Source organism: Pygoscelis adeliae, unplaced genomic scaffold, assembly GCF_000699105.1.
Source record: "Pygoscelis adeliae isolate BGI_AS28 unplaced genomic scaffold, ASM69910v1 Scaffold181, whole genome shotgun sequence".
Lineage (NCBI taxonomy): Eukaryota > Metazoa > Chordata > Aves > Sphenisciformes > Spheniscidae > Pygoscelis > Pygoscelis adeliae.
In genome coordinates, this window is record NW_008824360.1 from 2128082 (window position 1) to 2143465 (window position 15384).

The following is a 15384-nucleotide window of genomic DNA, read 5'->3' on the forward strand; positions in this document are numbered from 1 at the left end:
GAAGTACAGGTTAGTCGGGAGGGAAAATAAAGGCTGGAGTTGAAGGATCCTAGTTGAGGAGGAAAGTCTGTGCTGGCATGTTCACCTCAGAGCAACAGATGGGTGATCTCTGATTCGCTGTAACTCCTCTATGCTGAACGTGGCATGCATCAGTATAGTACATATCTCTAATAAAAGGGTGTGTCCTACTGCCCGGATTAATTTTTCTTAACTTCCCCCTCCTCACCTTGCCCTGCGCACACCCTTCTCTCTGGGGGGGTGTGAATTTGTGAATTCTGACAGGCAGCTACCTCTGGAATACAGTGCAGCAGCTATTTAGGGACAGGCGGTGACAATATGGGGTAGGACAGGGACTGAAGGGGTGTGCTGTTGTATCATGTTGCCAATAGTGCAACAAGTGCTCCTTACACTTGCAGCACAAAGCTGTTACCTGCTATTGTAGGGTGGTCCAGCTTTTTGTGTCAGTGAAGAACTTGGTCTATCAGGTTAAATCACTTCTTACGATATGCGAAGCTGACAAACTTATGTCTAGGTTTGAAAATACACTTTCAAATTCTCCAGTGCTATTTTTTCCTAGATGTAATGACATAATTACCAGTTGCAGTATAGGAAGCAACAATGAAGCAAACAAACACAAGCAGCTGGGAAAGAAAAGTGAAGGTCCAGCTCCCCTGTTTGAAGCTGTTGATTTTTTTCTTCTTCCCTGTTTCCCCTGGTGTTCCCACCTGACTTCAGCCACTATATTCATTTGCCCACATGGTGGGCACTGGTGTTAGTTTATATGCTAACTGGAATTATGCAAATAGTACATGCATTTCTTTGTACATTTGTGTGAACAGTCTGTGGCACGAAATACAAAGTTTTGGCCGGCAATGGGGGGCTCACTGTGTGCTGTTAGTATACACACAACCATCACGTAGGCGGCATCTGTCTGTGTTGCAGGTAGCTCAAACTACTCAACTGCTACTGTAGCCTCAGCTGCAAATAGTTTTGCCAAACAGCAGTAAGCTGCTGCACAGACAAGAAAATTCTCTGAAATTCATTAATGCAGTGAATGCTAGAAGCAGTTGTTTAACTCCTTTTTAATCTTTACATATAAGATAAATAGAGGCCAGTGACTGACTCTTCTGGCACATGAATCAAGGGGCATCAAATGAAACTGGCAGGTTTGGAACAAATGAGAGAAATGTCTTCACAGAATTGTAGTTAAGCAGTGGAACTCTTTGGCAAGAGTGCTGTGTGGACTGAGAGATTTTAAAGTGATTAGATGAATTTGCAGAAGAGAAATCATTTAAGGGCTATCGAATGCAGTGTGCATCTCTGGCTCTGGAAATCCCAAAGCTGCAAATGGCTTGTGCTTGGGAGAGCATCCAGAGGCAAAACTGCTGTGTGCGTGCCCTGGTTTTGTGTGCCTCTCCAGGTATCCACTCTTGGCTCCTCTCAGAGATAGGGTATCTAGTAGGACCTGATGCGGCGGTCCTTGCTGCGTTAAAAATCCCCCGAGATAGTCCATAAATGATCTGTCTCTGTTGTGTCAGCATGCAGTTTTGATGTTTGTAAAGGGCTTGTCTATGCAAGGAAGAAATTCTGGAGAAATGTAAGGCATGAATTTTAAGTAGTTTGCTGTGTGAAGGTTTTTACTGTAAAATAAGAATTACTTTAAAATTAAGTAAGGTTTTTTTTCTGATTTCTGTTACGTAGGAAGCCATGCAAATAATTTGCTTTAGTCAGTTTCCCGTATAGATAAATAATACTAATTAAGTTTGTTCTGATTAATTGTTGACATATTTAATTTGTTAGAGTTTTGCTGTTTTGTTTTATCTTTGGGGTTTTTTTTCTGCATGTTTCTTTTGTCCTAGAAAGCCAAGTTCAGACTACAAGGAACATGGTCAGTGTAGCTTTAACCACTCTATTTAATACATGTTTGTATAACCTAAAAAACTCTGCCTTTATAGTTTGTTCAGTTCAGCCCCACTGATATCAATGCAAGTTTTTCATTAGCTTCAGTGAGTGTTGGATCGGGCTGGAGATATTAACTTAAAGTAATTTAATTTCTTTTTTTTTTTTTTATCCCCACCCATTTTAGTTTTCTACTTCCTTCCTTTTACAGAGGTGGAGTTTCAGGACTAGACATTCCAGTTTGCCAGAGACGTGTTGCTACTGAGGCCTGTAGCTATGAGGGACACCCATCAGTCCACTCACTATGTTAATTGCTACTCACTTAGAGGTTATTTGGTTGAGGCTGGCAGTAGACAGTCAAGCTGGTCATAAAGGTTGTGCATAGCAGGAGAGCTCTGAAATCAAAGACAAATGCTCTTTGCTGCTCCTAGGGGATTTTCTACCTAATTCGGGACTGACTGGTGAGCGGGTGCTTACGGAGGTCTCAGCTTAGATTTCAGCCGAGTGCCCCAAGTTCACCACCTGAGAATCACTGAGTGCCGCAGATCAGAAGTGGGCCCTGTGAACAGAGAGACAGTGATCCTTCGTGGCCATTAGCCAAGGAGCTGGGAATTTTAGTGACTATGCCCCAATTTATTAAACAGCTATTACTTAAGGGCCTTTTTCCCCCTTTCCTGATGTCCTTAAATAAATATTCCTTTACTAGTATGAAAGAACATTTACTGACCCATTTATAAACTATAGCCATTTACATGTCTCAATAAACTAACTTGTGGGTAGGGATTGGAAATGAACTATATATCTCTGTTGCTGTGAGAGGCAGATGCTTTGAGCAGCAGTAATGCAGATTTTGATTTATAAAGTTCTCCAATCAATACAAGACTGACTGAGGCAATCAGATAATCTGAATAATTAAATGGCTTTTCAGCGACAAATTAAAATTTCTTATACATACCACATCCGTCTAAATTATGTTTGGTGTCCAGGAATAAATGGGTTAGTTGTTTTGTTTCACTCCTGTATCACAAATGCTTTTGGCTTATTTCTAGACCATTTAAAAAAAAAAAAAGGATAAATGACATTTTCTGCTCTTTTATATTGGAAACAGTACTCACAGAAAGAAAATGCTTGTTTCCATACAGTTTTTCTTTAAATTTAGATATATTATACCATCTTGCTTTTTCCCCTTATCAGAGATGTTTCCACAATAATTGTTTGTTTTTTTTTTTTTTTACTCACTTCATGCTTTCAGATGTGATATCCTGCTTCACCTCTGCATGAAGTGAATAAGAGTGGGAATTACTGGATCTTCTCATACTTTTCACTTGCTTAAGGAAATTACTATGCAGGAGGTTTCCCCAACTGAGGGAGGCAAGAATTTTTCTTTTGTTTACTACATCAGAGTATAGTAAAAAAAGCTGGGAGTGAGAGGGCACAAGGAACAGAGTTTCCTTAGGCTAAATGGAAGTAAAATAATTCACAGGTGCTCCTGTTCCCAATTCCTCCCCAGTTCCTCAAGGTGTGTTTTTGTAATCGGTTCAAGTCCACCTAAGTCTGCAGCACAGCAGAGGTGTGGCAAAGAGGTGCCACCTCATCCACCCCCAGCTTCCATGGCCTCTCCTTTTGTTCTTTGCCCTCAGTAGGGCTCATGTGGCCAGGTAGAGATCCAGGAACTGAATCTGGCTGAAAGCTGAGCTGAAATAATAAAAAAAAACATTCAAGGATACAAGGAATGCACAGGTGGTTCATAGCTTGAAGTGAAGCACCCTGGAACCAGATCTGTACAACAAGACTGAAAGCTAGTCTTGAGCTAGTCTTCAGTTTGCACATGAAAAATGCTCCTCAGAACTACAGACACTTGTAAATGAATATCATGTCCATCTCCTCCACCCTCAATTAGTCATCGCATAACCAAGCTATATGCGTTTAGTCCTTTTCATCTTTCTTCTTGTCAAGCCCTTTAGCCTGTCCCCCTCACCTACTCATCCCACCAATCATTTTAATTAATCTCTGAATTTCTTTGAAACTACTAGTTTGTGGAATGGAGGAAAATGAGTAGGTTAGAGAGACAAGATTGTGAATGATGGAGGTGGGGCAAAGTTAGGAGACTTTGCAAGACCTGTTGGGTTACCTCTGGGGCAGGACAGCAGCACTGACTGTAAACACAGAGAAAGACTGCAGAAGTAAGGGAGGAACCACTAAAAACATTTTCCATTTTCTTAAAAATGGTGTCTGAGCAATTCAAACCCTGGACATTTATGTGCAGCAACAGGTGAATGAAAGATTTGATATGAGTCTCTAAAGTAGAGAGGATGTTCTCCTCTTTACCCAATAATTAGTTATACTAGATTTCTCACTATTATTTTTCCCAGTCCCAGCTAGCTTTATAGAGGATTTCAGTGGTCACTGCAAGTACTCAGTCATATATTTTCAAGTAAGTAATGAACTATATTTTTTTTTTTATTCAAACAACTGAATGTATTGTATAATTTTTGATCAAAACCCTGACCAAATAGAAGTTAACTACATTGTCTAGAGATGAGTCTGAAAGGAACCCTGGGGCCTTGCTCCCCATGCTTTTTAGGGTGTTACAAATCTAAATGTCACACCATTAATGTCTCTGTGTTCTTTATTTCTATATCATAGCACAGCCGGTGCTCCGAGAAACAGAGAATTGGGCGAAGTTCCTGTCCTGTGGAGCTTACAGTTGGAAAAAATCCTCTACACACAAACAAGGCTGGCAGAATAGCAGTTGATCCGCAGTGGGAGCCCAAAGAGTGAAGGTAAGCAGTAGAGGAGGCACTGGAGGACATGTGGCATATGGGAAGCAGACGGATGCGCTCAGCATTGTGAGCTGGCAGCATGAAAAAATTTACCATACAAATAGAAGCATGCTAATGCTGAGTGGTGGGGAGGCAGACGAACACCTTTGAAAAGACATTTACTGTGTTTGGGGACAAAGATCCTGCTGGAAGTGTGCATTTGTTCAGATATTACTGAGGCACAGTTTCACTGCGGAGAACTGAAGTTTTCTGGCATTTTGACATTTCAGTAAGCACATATTGAAGTTAAGTAGTGGCAACAGAATGCATTGATTTATGGTTGCCAATCGTGACTGAAAGCCTCAGAATAACTGGATTTAACCTTGCAGAGCCCTGGGTAGAATAGCTCAGTTTTGATTAGGGTCTCAGAATGGATACAAAATGCTTGGATTTTTAATTAATAAACAATCTGGCATCCTGTCAACATTGACACCTCACTCTGTCTTAGCAGCTGTTGGAACAGTAGGCTCCTGGCAACCTAGGATAAAGCAGTGCTTGCAACAGGAGAAGGAAAGGAAGCGAGTCTGTGTGAGACCAAAAATGCCTAGTGTAAAGCACCATAGAGCTTAGGGATTTCCAGTGAGCAATCAAGCTTTCCTTCTCTATGCTGTGGGTTCAGGCTTGGACATGGACAGTGAGTTTCTGTTACTGAATGTCACCAGTGGCTGGTGGCTGACAGATGTAAGGACACGTGTCTGAATTTGAGTAATGTTTCTGACAGTAGTAGCAGTAAACAGAGAAAGCATTGAACAGTGAAAGTAGGTCCTGCAGGTTGTTCCTTCCCAGGGATTATAGTGGTGGAGCCTGTGGGGAAGTTTACAGGGTGCCTGCTCATGTAATTCAAATGGAAACATTCACTCTGGATGACAGTCATTTGTGTTGGACTCATGGTGTGGGAGCAGTTAGGGTTGCCAAATAGCCAAGGAAGGCATTGTAGGAAGGAAAGGGCACGGCCTGGGTAGGGCAATACCTGGAAGCACAAGCAGAGTTAAAGACTTCAGTTTTAGAGAAGATGCTACTAAGCTGCTACTCTTCCTCAATCCCATCCGATTAATAATAAACAATCTGATCTCTGATCGCAGCTGACATATCACACAGCGACTGCGTAGCTGCTCCCCACTGGTCTGGGCAGCCCTGTCACCTCACAGGATGGCAATGTCCTGGTCTTGTCCACAGCAGCCCCTTAGGACTTCCATAGGAGAAGAACCAGGATACTTGAAACCTTCAAAATTGCTGTTCTTTCCTCTTTTCTTCGGTAAAAATTGTATGCAGTTGCCAACACTGCAGTGTCTATATGTTCCCTTGTTTCAGAAGGAAGCCGAGATGGAAAATTTAGTCCCAAATCAGTATTGATCCCTACCTGAGATCTTGTTTGTTACAATGGGTTCAGGAGCACTGTTCACATATATGCTGGAGGAAGTACTGCATGAACAGCCAGCAGTGCATTTGGCAGATGCGTTGGTCAGCTCACAGGACTGTTTACACAGTCTGTTGAGAACATATGAAACATATAAAAAGCCATAACATTTGACCATATTAGAAACACGTTCATGAGATCAAGGAAAATTTTTATGATAAGAGGACAATAATAAAGCAAAGGCCTAAGGGCTTGTGATGGCTGCTGATTGAAATTCAGATTTTTTTAATTTTACTTTTTTTTTTTTTTAAGGGAGCACAAATAGAAAGACATTCTAAAAATGGCTGTATGGTATTTAGAGATCTGGGTACCAGCTGCAGTGCGCACATATTTGCAGAAGCTTCTGTTCAGCTTAGAATGGGCTGTGGGCTCAGGTAAGTCATGTGAGAGAGGTTAAGCACACGTGTTGTAAGAGCTAATGGTACAAAGTAGCCTTGTTCTATATAAGCATGTTTTGTGCTGATGTTTTCCAGTTATTGCGTTCCTTACAGTCAGTATAGGAAAAGGTGTGTGGCTGGCAAATCTGCAAGCCCAGACAAAGCAGTTCTGGGTGTGGATGGTTACAGCCTATTGCCAGGTGCTTCAAATAGGCATTTATGTCAAAGATCTGAGGTCAATTCAATGATAGCCAATTTCAGCCCTAGATGATTACATAAATATTAATAAGAACAGTGGTGTATTTCACATTTATGTTACCTGTCTGCAAAGTATTTACCTAATCCTGTAGCAGTAGTGATGGGGAATATATATCCCTTCAAGACAATCAAGAGAATTTACAAAGTGAAGCAAAAATTTGTTCACCTCTTTGATGTAACCTCGTGAGTTTAAAGTAATGTTATTTTCTGTATACCAGTAGAGAAAAACAGGAGAGCAGAATAAACTCAAATGGGATAGAACTGCAGTCTTCCCGAGTTTTGCCTCCCTGCTGAATGACCCTTAACCACTTTTTGCATCTCTGTGGTTTGGTTTCCCTGCCTGTAAAATGGGCATAAGACTGAAGTTCTAGTAAAGCATGCAGACCTATGGGGAATAAATGCTGTACAAGTGGTATGAACTATTTTTATTTAAAAAATGCATTAAGGAAAAAGGTACAGAAAAGGAATGGAATTTCATCTGGAAGACCTAGGATTAATTTATTGGTATAAAATATTTGTTACTGGCCCCATTTGCTTTTAGGATATCAACCATTGACATTTTTATTGGTTCATCAGCCTTGTAATGTGTTTTGAATCTGACCCAGGACTCTGTGGAGCACATACTGGCACCTAGATTTATGCCATTTTTACTCTGTGGTCACTCTCTAACATTTTGACCAAATATCTTCCAGTTGCTCTGGGCTTGCTTTTTTTGGAGGGGTTTTGTTTTGTTTGTTTGTTTGTTTGTTTTCTTTACAATTAGAGTCTCTGCTGCGAGAGGCTCTGACAATGATTTGGAGTTGTTAATGTCAAAAATGCTGTGTAGGAGGAAGTATTACATGTCAGCTTCCCAGAAGGGGAAGGCACAGCGATCAGCACCTCTCCAGAATCACACAGTTAGTTTCTTTGAAGAAAAAGCCTTGATACTTAGTCCAAAAGTTTGACAGGGAGATAATCACGTGAGACACAGGAACTCTTCTGCATTATACACCCCTTGGGAAAGTGGATGAGTGCAACAGCCACTCCCTCCTCGCAGGAGTGGGTATTGCTAGTCCTGGGGAGGTGAAGCTTACAGCCCCCTGGAACACTTCCACCCAATAAATCTGCACCTAAACTTTCTTGCCTGTTTTTACACGTATGTTAAGTTTTAAAATACTATACATATAGCAATAATTTTTAAGGAAAACTAAGGAGCGCTTTTTAGCAGATGTAAATCAGCACAATTTACGATGTCGTTAGTTCCCCAAGTGCTTTCGGCCGGCACTGCTGACAAAAGAGGCAGTCCTGCCCTCTTCCTGCTCCCACGCTGTCCCCTCCCTTGCGCTGACACAGCCATGAGGTGAAGTGTGTTGGGAAATACATCCCGTTCAAATCTATCCCAGCAAAAAACCTGAATGGCCTGGGAAAGAGGCGTTTGCTTCTTTTCAGGGTGTCACCAGCATATCCCAGATTAAAGACCTCATGGAACCACCGTGTTAGTGCAATTCAGTGGTCTCTGTGAAAGCCAGGAGCTTCGCTAGTTTGTCCCAACAGCTTCTGGCTAAAAGAGAATTGCGCTGCAGCTGGAAACTCAATCAAGCGAGTTTCAAAACATTTCATTCATACGTGGTCCTCAGTTGATTCTTAATACACCTTTACTATAGCCGGTAGTGCTTCATAAGGCTGTCAACATTGCAGTCAAACAAAGGCTCCTCTCAAGATTTTGTGTTGTGTAAATAAAGCTCGTGCCTAGCAGGGTGTCACTGAGTTAATGTAAAGCCCGAAAAGGGGAGGGCGTGGGAGCAGCATGCCAGCATTAACATTCTGTTTTCTGCACAGGATTGCAACAGGATTGCAACAGCCCAGCCTATCTGAGCTGCTGCACGTACTGTAAACATGTCTCTGCACTTGAATTTGATATGGGTGGTGATAGAACAATATACCTTTCTGGGAAATGGTAATGGACAGCAAGATTTTGTTTTAAGGAAATTCCGAATAAACAATAGCAGTTTTCTTCTTAGAGTGCTGATGCTTTCCAGGTGGCCCACCAGACAGCCAAACAAAGGAAATATATATGGCAGCATTCACTCAAGGGTTAAAGTTTCAGGGCAAGGAGGGGGAATGTTGAAAATCCCATGAACTTTAATAGTTATGCTTCTATCTTTGTGGTAGCTCTGACTCCTTTTCTTGCTTCTCACAGATCAGTAATCAGGGGACAACTGACAGGAATAAACCCCCTGGTAAAAATATACAACAGTGTTTGAAACAAACAGCATTTCATATGCAAAGCTGTCTGGTAAAGTGCATGCTCAGGGTGCTTTTTCAGGCCTCATGGGAAGTTTTACAAAGAGCAAGCTATCTTTTAACAAGTGCTTTTCTGTTAGTTTCAAAATCCTGTGTTGCTTTTTTCTAGAATGATTTTCCCACAAAAGGTGATACAAACTGTAAGAAAAGTCCCAGTAGAATTTACCGCTCCCCTACTCCCTTGTCTCCCTCCCTCCTCCCCCAAACACTGGGAGCTCTCAAAAATATTTTAGTATCCTGGAGATTAAAAACAGTGTCTTTAATTTGTATTTGTCTTGTAATAGCTCTGACTTTCACCGCCTTGTCCTCCCCTTTATTGGGAGTACATGTGTGAGCACTCCCTATAATGTTGTTTATATGCTCACTGTCAGGTTCAATAAGCAGTTTCTTAGCAGGGCACCTTCCCATGTGAAGGAAATGTTTCCAGTTCTTGTCTTAGCTCCTGCTTCCTCCATATGCAGTGTCTTGACAAGGCACAGCAGAGAACAACAGAAATGAACATCAGCGGTATCAGTAAATCTTAGCTGATAAATGGAAATTACCTCTAGAACCTCATGAATCTGCTGGCAGCTTAGATATAGGGCAGCTGTTTACAGGGCATTTTATAGGTGTTCCAGTTATGCGAGTTTTGTGTAGTGCCTATTTTAAGTTTAGGCATTTTATTAATAGTGGGTCTGGAAAATTTTAGAACTGTGGTACACCAATGCACCTCTTAGGCAACACTGAAAAGAATGTGGTAATCTGTTTAAGGATTCTCTATGTAAATAGGGATATTGCTAAAGAGAATCAAGATAAAATGTAAATGTGAATAATTGCTCCTAAGACAAAGAAAAATTGGCAAGCAGTCGTATAGAAATTAGAGATTTAACTAGTTTTATACCACAGGTACTAAATCATACTGGTGGAGTCTCAGGTCTAGTCAAGTGAATGGCAAACCCACAGCTAACTTGTAGGACCAAGGATTTCCCCTTCATGAATGGGTATAGATAAGTAAAATTTCCCAGAGCAGAAAAACATGTTATAGAAGTGGCCAGTTTTCAGTTTTGAAGTAGAAGAGATACTTTCATTTTCAGTATCTCCATTAGAGCTTCTTTTTGCAAGACCAGGAGTGTTAACTCTTGTGTCTGAGCCAAAATTCCAACCTAAGCAGAATGTACTCATCTAAATTTCCCTTTTGGTTTCATTTGGACAAGGTATTCTTTGGTGTAGTGTTGCTGTGTACTGTTACAGCAGTTGCTGTGTTCGGAGCTCGGGAAAGCGCCCGCATGGAAGAGATTACATAAAAACTAGACCATTATAAGCTCAGAGAAACCCCTGAGTGTGATGATTAAAAAGAGAAAACTATTAGGGAAAACACATCAAAGAGTCTCAGTGAGAGTCCTAAAAGGAAAAATACTGATTATATTTGTTTTGATTTTGTCTTACATGAAGTAAAAGATGTGTGGTGTGTCCTGGGTCACCACCTTAAGGGGTGTGGACTTAAAGACAACAGAATCAGACTCCAAGACTTCAGTGTGGTTTATTTTGGTTGCAGGGCTGGGAAGATAAGATATGATTGTACCATATACATAGTGGTGCTATCAATCTGACAGATTATACTTCCCGTACACCCCTGACCACCTTGCCTACCCTCTGCCTGTTAATCTGTTTCTAGCAGGATAATTCCTAGCTTTCTGACCTTTCAAGAAACTTTCAACTACGATTTTTAAAACAGTCACAAAAATGTTTTTCTTTCTCCAAATGTGCAATTCTTCTCTCTGATGAAAGCAGTCAGAGGCATGAGATGGGTAACATTGATTACTAAAGCTGGTGTGCAAGTTCAGGTTCAATAAATTGTGAATCTTAGGGGCTAAAAATTGTTTAGAATTCCATTCTGGGTCTGGGAATAAGAGTAGACATGTATTGATAGTCCTGTTGTTCACACTCCACCAGAGTCTAATACTGTTATTTTAGAACAATGTTAGATTCATTTTTTAAAGTTTGTTAGACTTGGTCTGCCCTGGGAACCATGTTAGAAAAGGTTTGAACTAATGAAATATGCAAAATGTGGTTTTAAGGCTCTCCTTTAATGTGGAAAAGGGAAGAAAGGTTTTAGTTGGTTATAGCAAATCCAGTGAGGGAACTGTTTACTTAACGCTTTCACAGTTGTTTTTTTTTAATGTGCCTTTTCAGACCTTTTCAGCTGGGTTTAGTTCATGTGGACTAGCATATTAAATAATGTTTTCTACTGATACATGTTTTTCAGTTGTTACTCTGACTCCAGTAGTTACAGTCATTTTCCTTCTGGCACGCTGGTATAGTAGATCCCAAAAAGCGAAAGGAAAATAACTGAACAGGACTTTGGAAATGGGGGAATATAAAATATAATCCCTATAGATTTAGAATTTAGGTAGGAAGATTACATCTGAGTTTATTTTCCCCTGAATATATCTAGCATATATAAATTGATGTGGCATTAAGAATATTACAGATTCTTGTTTGATATGGCTTGTATACATTGTGTGACGTTTTTACTTGAGTGATGCAGCCATCCTAAGAAAATGGAAGGCAACAAAGTGTTTATACTGTCCTACTGAGAATGTCGTCTCTCTTCCCAAGTCCATGTAGTACTTGAGTGTAACATAAAAACACATCCAATAGGTGTGTGTATCTGAAAATGGCAGAAAAAATGGCACTTTCCATCTCAGCAGTCCCAGTGCTTCCCTGGCTGCCTCATGTTGACGATAGTTTTAGGACTTTTTTTTCACATTGGGAAAGACACTGTGTATTATTTTCCTACATCAACAAAAATAATCGTAAAAAATGCAAGGTATAGGAACATACTCTGTGCCGGTTATGTGATACATTGACTTTGCTGGTTATGCATATTTGGCTTTGGCCTTTTTAGAGCCTTCCTGAGTTTGGGTCCAATCTGCTGAAGAAATTGTCTTGTACTTTATGCTTTTGCGTACAGAAGAGGTTGCTTGGAAGAAAACGTTCTAGGTGAAAGATCCTTGCATTTTCCTTCTGTCCTTCTGCCATCTTGATTTGGTGACATGCTGTAAAATCCACCTATTCTCCTGGCTCATTTGGGACTCTGGAGAGCAGTAGATGAATGAGCCAAACATGAGAAACAGAATGGAGAATGGGTGTAGACAGCAACGCTTTCCTTCGGACCTTAAAGGCTAAGAGAATTTTTTCTATGTTTGGGATGTCCTGCTCCTCTGCATTAGGTAGATTGACTTTTTGTTCAGAGCAGGAATCTAATCTCTTTTCCCTTCTTAAAAGAAATATAAAAAAGTCACTCTGTTTATATTAACAGTGGACCTAGATTCATTTAGTTTTGATCTGATCCTCACAAAACATCAGATCTGTTTGCAAAACTAATAGAAGTGTAATGGCAAGAGCAGCAGTGGCAAATAATTTTTTTCTTTTTTTCTTTTTTTCTCCTTAATAACAAAGCTAAAAATGTGGTCTTAATTTATACACAGGATTACTGATTCGTATACTGTTAAAGCTATATAATAATACACCTAAAGCCTAGCACAGTTTATAAATACACAAAACATATGTAACTTAATAGTTATTTGTGCTGAATCTTTTTTTTTTCCCTGAATACTCTGTTCTACCTTTGTTACTCAGGGCACTAATGCTGCATTAACGTAAGCAGCAAACAGCTGCATTTATCTTCATTTTGTTCTTCCAAGTCACAGCAACATGCTGGAACAAAAGCCATTGTTTATAGCAAATCTTCTTAAGTCTTTTAAGGGCATCCATCGGGATAGACTTTGTGGTTATGGAAGGGCTGATGCTGTAAGTATTCAGTCCACTAATGGTCTCATTGATTTTTATTTATGCTCTTTGCAGGTTGCACAGAGTCTCACTTTGAGTAAGAATTGCAGAATATATGCTGAATTCAAGAATTACAGGCGTATGTTAAACTAAAACAAGGTTTCTATATCTGTCTTTAGCATGCTTAATCAAAGCGGTGGCTCAGAAGTAGACTGTTCAGTCTCCAGCGAAGCAGATGAGAAGTGTAATTGGTAAGCACTGCTAAAAACCAGGTGCATAAGTTTGAAAATGTTGATCCAAATCACATTATTATAAGTAGTAGGGAAATGTCATGACTTACTGAGATTAAACAAAGACCTGCTTAGAATCTTGTGACTTCAGCTCATAAATGGATTTCATCACTCATTACAGCTGCATAAACAAATGCATGTGGTATATATGCATGTTTTGTTTTTGGAAGTTGTTGTTTTTAAAATCCCCTCAGAGTTTTTTTTAATTGCTCCTAATGAGCCAACGTTCCCTAGTTCTGGAGCGATGCCTCGTGTACCTGAGCAGCATAGCACAGTCATTGCTTTTAAGGGAATAGTTTGCCTGCTTTTCTCCCTTTCTGGCAGCTGAACTGCTTTGGCAAGCAAGTTATTTTAAAGGAGAAATTTACAATATGAAACCTGGTGTCAAAACTTTTATTCCTTTTATGAAAGTAGTCTTAACCCTAGTGCTCCTTTGGAGCTATAGAAATGTAATCCCAGCCCAGTCAACAATTGGAGAAAGTCCTACGCAATGTCTGAGCTCATACTGAATAAGTTTGTCATGTATCTAGATGTTTTTCAGTTGTTTAATGTAATTCTTCATGTTGTCTCTGGCCTTGTTTCTCCTGATGGGCCTCTCATAAGGAATCCTAGAAATGGATGCCCTGTGATTATCCGTGGGTAATTAGTGCTTCCCTCATGTTTTCTTGCCAATATGTTGCAAGTGGGATGTGGCAAGATTAATCAAAGCTTTGGTCTTCCTGCTGCGATTATTACCTGAAGGCACTAATGATGGCAGTAGTTCGTGATGTAGAGCAGACACTTGTCTGTGGATTTAAAAAGTAGTACAGATCAAAACTAGCAAGCCATTCTCATATCTCTAGGTTAAAAGTTACTGCTTTCAGTTAAACCTATACTATTCAGCATCTCAAGGCAGGCAGTTATCAAAGTTTAACTTCGAGAAACTGGGTAATTCTTTGAACTTCAGTATGCCATTTCATACTCAGAACTGGGATGCTGTATTATTCCTGGATTGGTAGTGTCTCATTTTAATGTTACACTGTAAATTTTTTTTTTTAACCATATCTAAAGGAAAATTACTTTTTTTTTTCCCCAAAGAAAAATATTCAAGGATACTCCATTTTTGTTGCCATTTTCTGAGAAAGATTTAAAAATCAAATTTAAAAATGGATATTGTTGGGGAAAAATTGTACTTTTTTCCTATTTTACTCACAGCCTCCTTTTTATACTTCTAAAAACTAGAGTCAGGAAAGTAAAAAGAGCAACAATATGGGACAGTTCATGGCCAGGGGCGCTTACGCATATATCCTATATAGATGGATTTGGCCTGAAGTGGTTTAGTTTGTTTTGCTCCCTAGAAAAATAGAACTGGTAATAAAAAGAAATGTAACTTAAACTGAATGAAACGAAAATATTTTGCTTTTCTGTCAAGCAGCCTTAATTTTTAGGCAACTGGGGAGGAGTCTTAATCATGTGTGTTCTTAAAGCTTGCTTAAACAAATTGCTGAGTGTCTGAGGCATTGAGTGTCCTGCCCCTTCTGTTAAAGACTTCAGAAAATCCAGTTGCTCATCACCTCCGAAAACCTGCCCTCTTATGTAGGTAGCTAAAAAGATGCCTGACACTAGAGACTCGCACTCCAAAATGTTGCCTGAATGCCTTAAAATGTCACATTAAAATCAAGTGTGGTTCACCCACAAACCATCTGGCTTTACAGATCTGAAAACGATCTTTCAATTAATTAAGCTTCTCTGCTTCCTAATAAGGCCTATTTGAAACGCTCGGAGGCTGGAGACACCAGGGCTGTAGGTCTGCACTGAGCAGGAGTGTGGCTGTGGCCAAGGGTCCCCCTGGCTGGTAGCGGGCCAAGCCTCGCTGGGGAGCCCTGCCTCACCTTACCTTGCTGCGCTGGCTGTGCAGCTCCTAGTACGGGGCTGGGGAAATACCTGGCTTTCTCCTTATAAGGCCAGCGAGCTGCTGCGGGAGCCCTGTTCCTGCCCCAGCGCTTCCCGGCTCTGCTCAGCCACAGTCCTAAAAAGGCAGTTCCTTGCTCCCGCTTTCCACAGCTGAGCTCCCCAGGGAGGACAGCCCTCCCAAGTCAGGCATTTTACTTACAAGGAGAGCCGTACTTATGGATTTTGCTGTTGCTTCTCAAGGAAGCTGTTGTGTTTACAAGCACTGCTGGGGTTATCCTCTTGTTTAGTGAATAAGCAGTGAATAATGAGAAGTATAATAGCGTGCAGTGTCTGAGCCTGCAATCCTTTCTGCACAGGCACATTTCTGCAACAGT

General features: G+C 40.5%; 1 long non-coding RNA gene across 2 annotated transcripts in view; it reads left to right on the forward strand.

The window, feature by feature from the left end:
- Positions 1-4551: 4551 nt before the first annotated feature.
- The window catches only part of LOC103913321, a 133608-nt gene continuing 122775 nt past the window's right edge, over positions 4552-15384 (forward strand). For both annotated transcript variants that reach the window (XR_663416.1, XR_663417.1), the window contains exons 1-3: positions 4552-4682; positions 6391-6512; positions 13007-13078. This is a non-coding gene — a long non-coding RNA (uncharacterized LOC103913321). The remainder of the gene's footprint in view (positions 4683-6390; positions 6513-13006; positions 13079-15384) is intronic.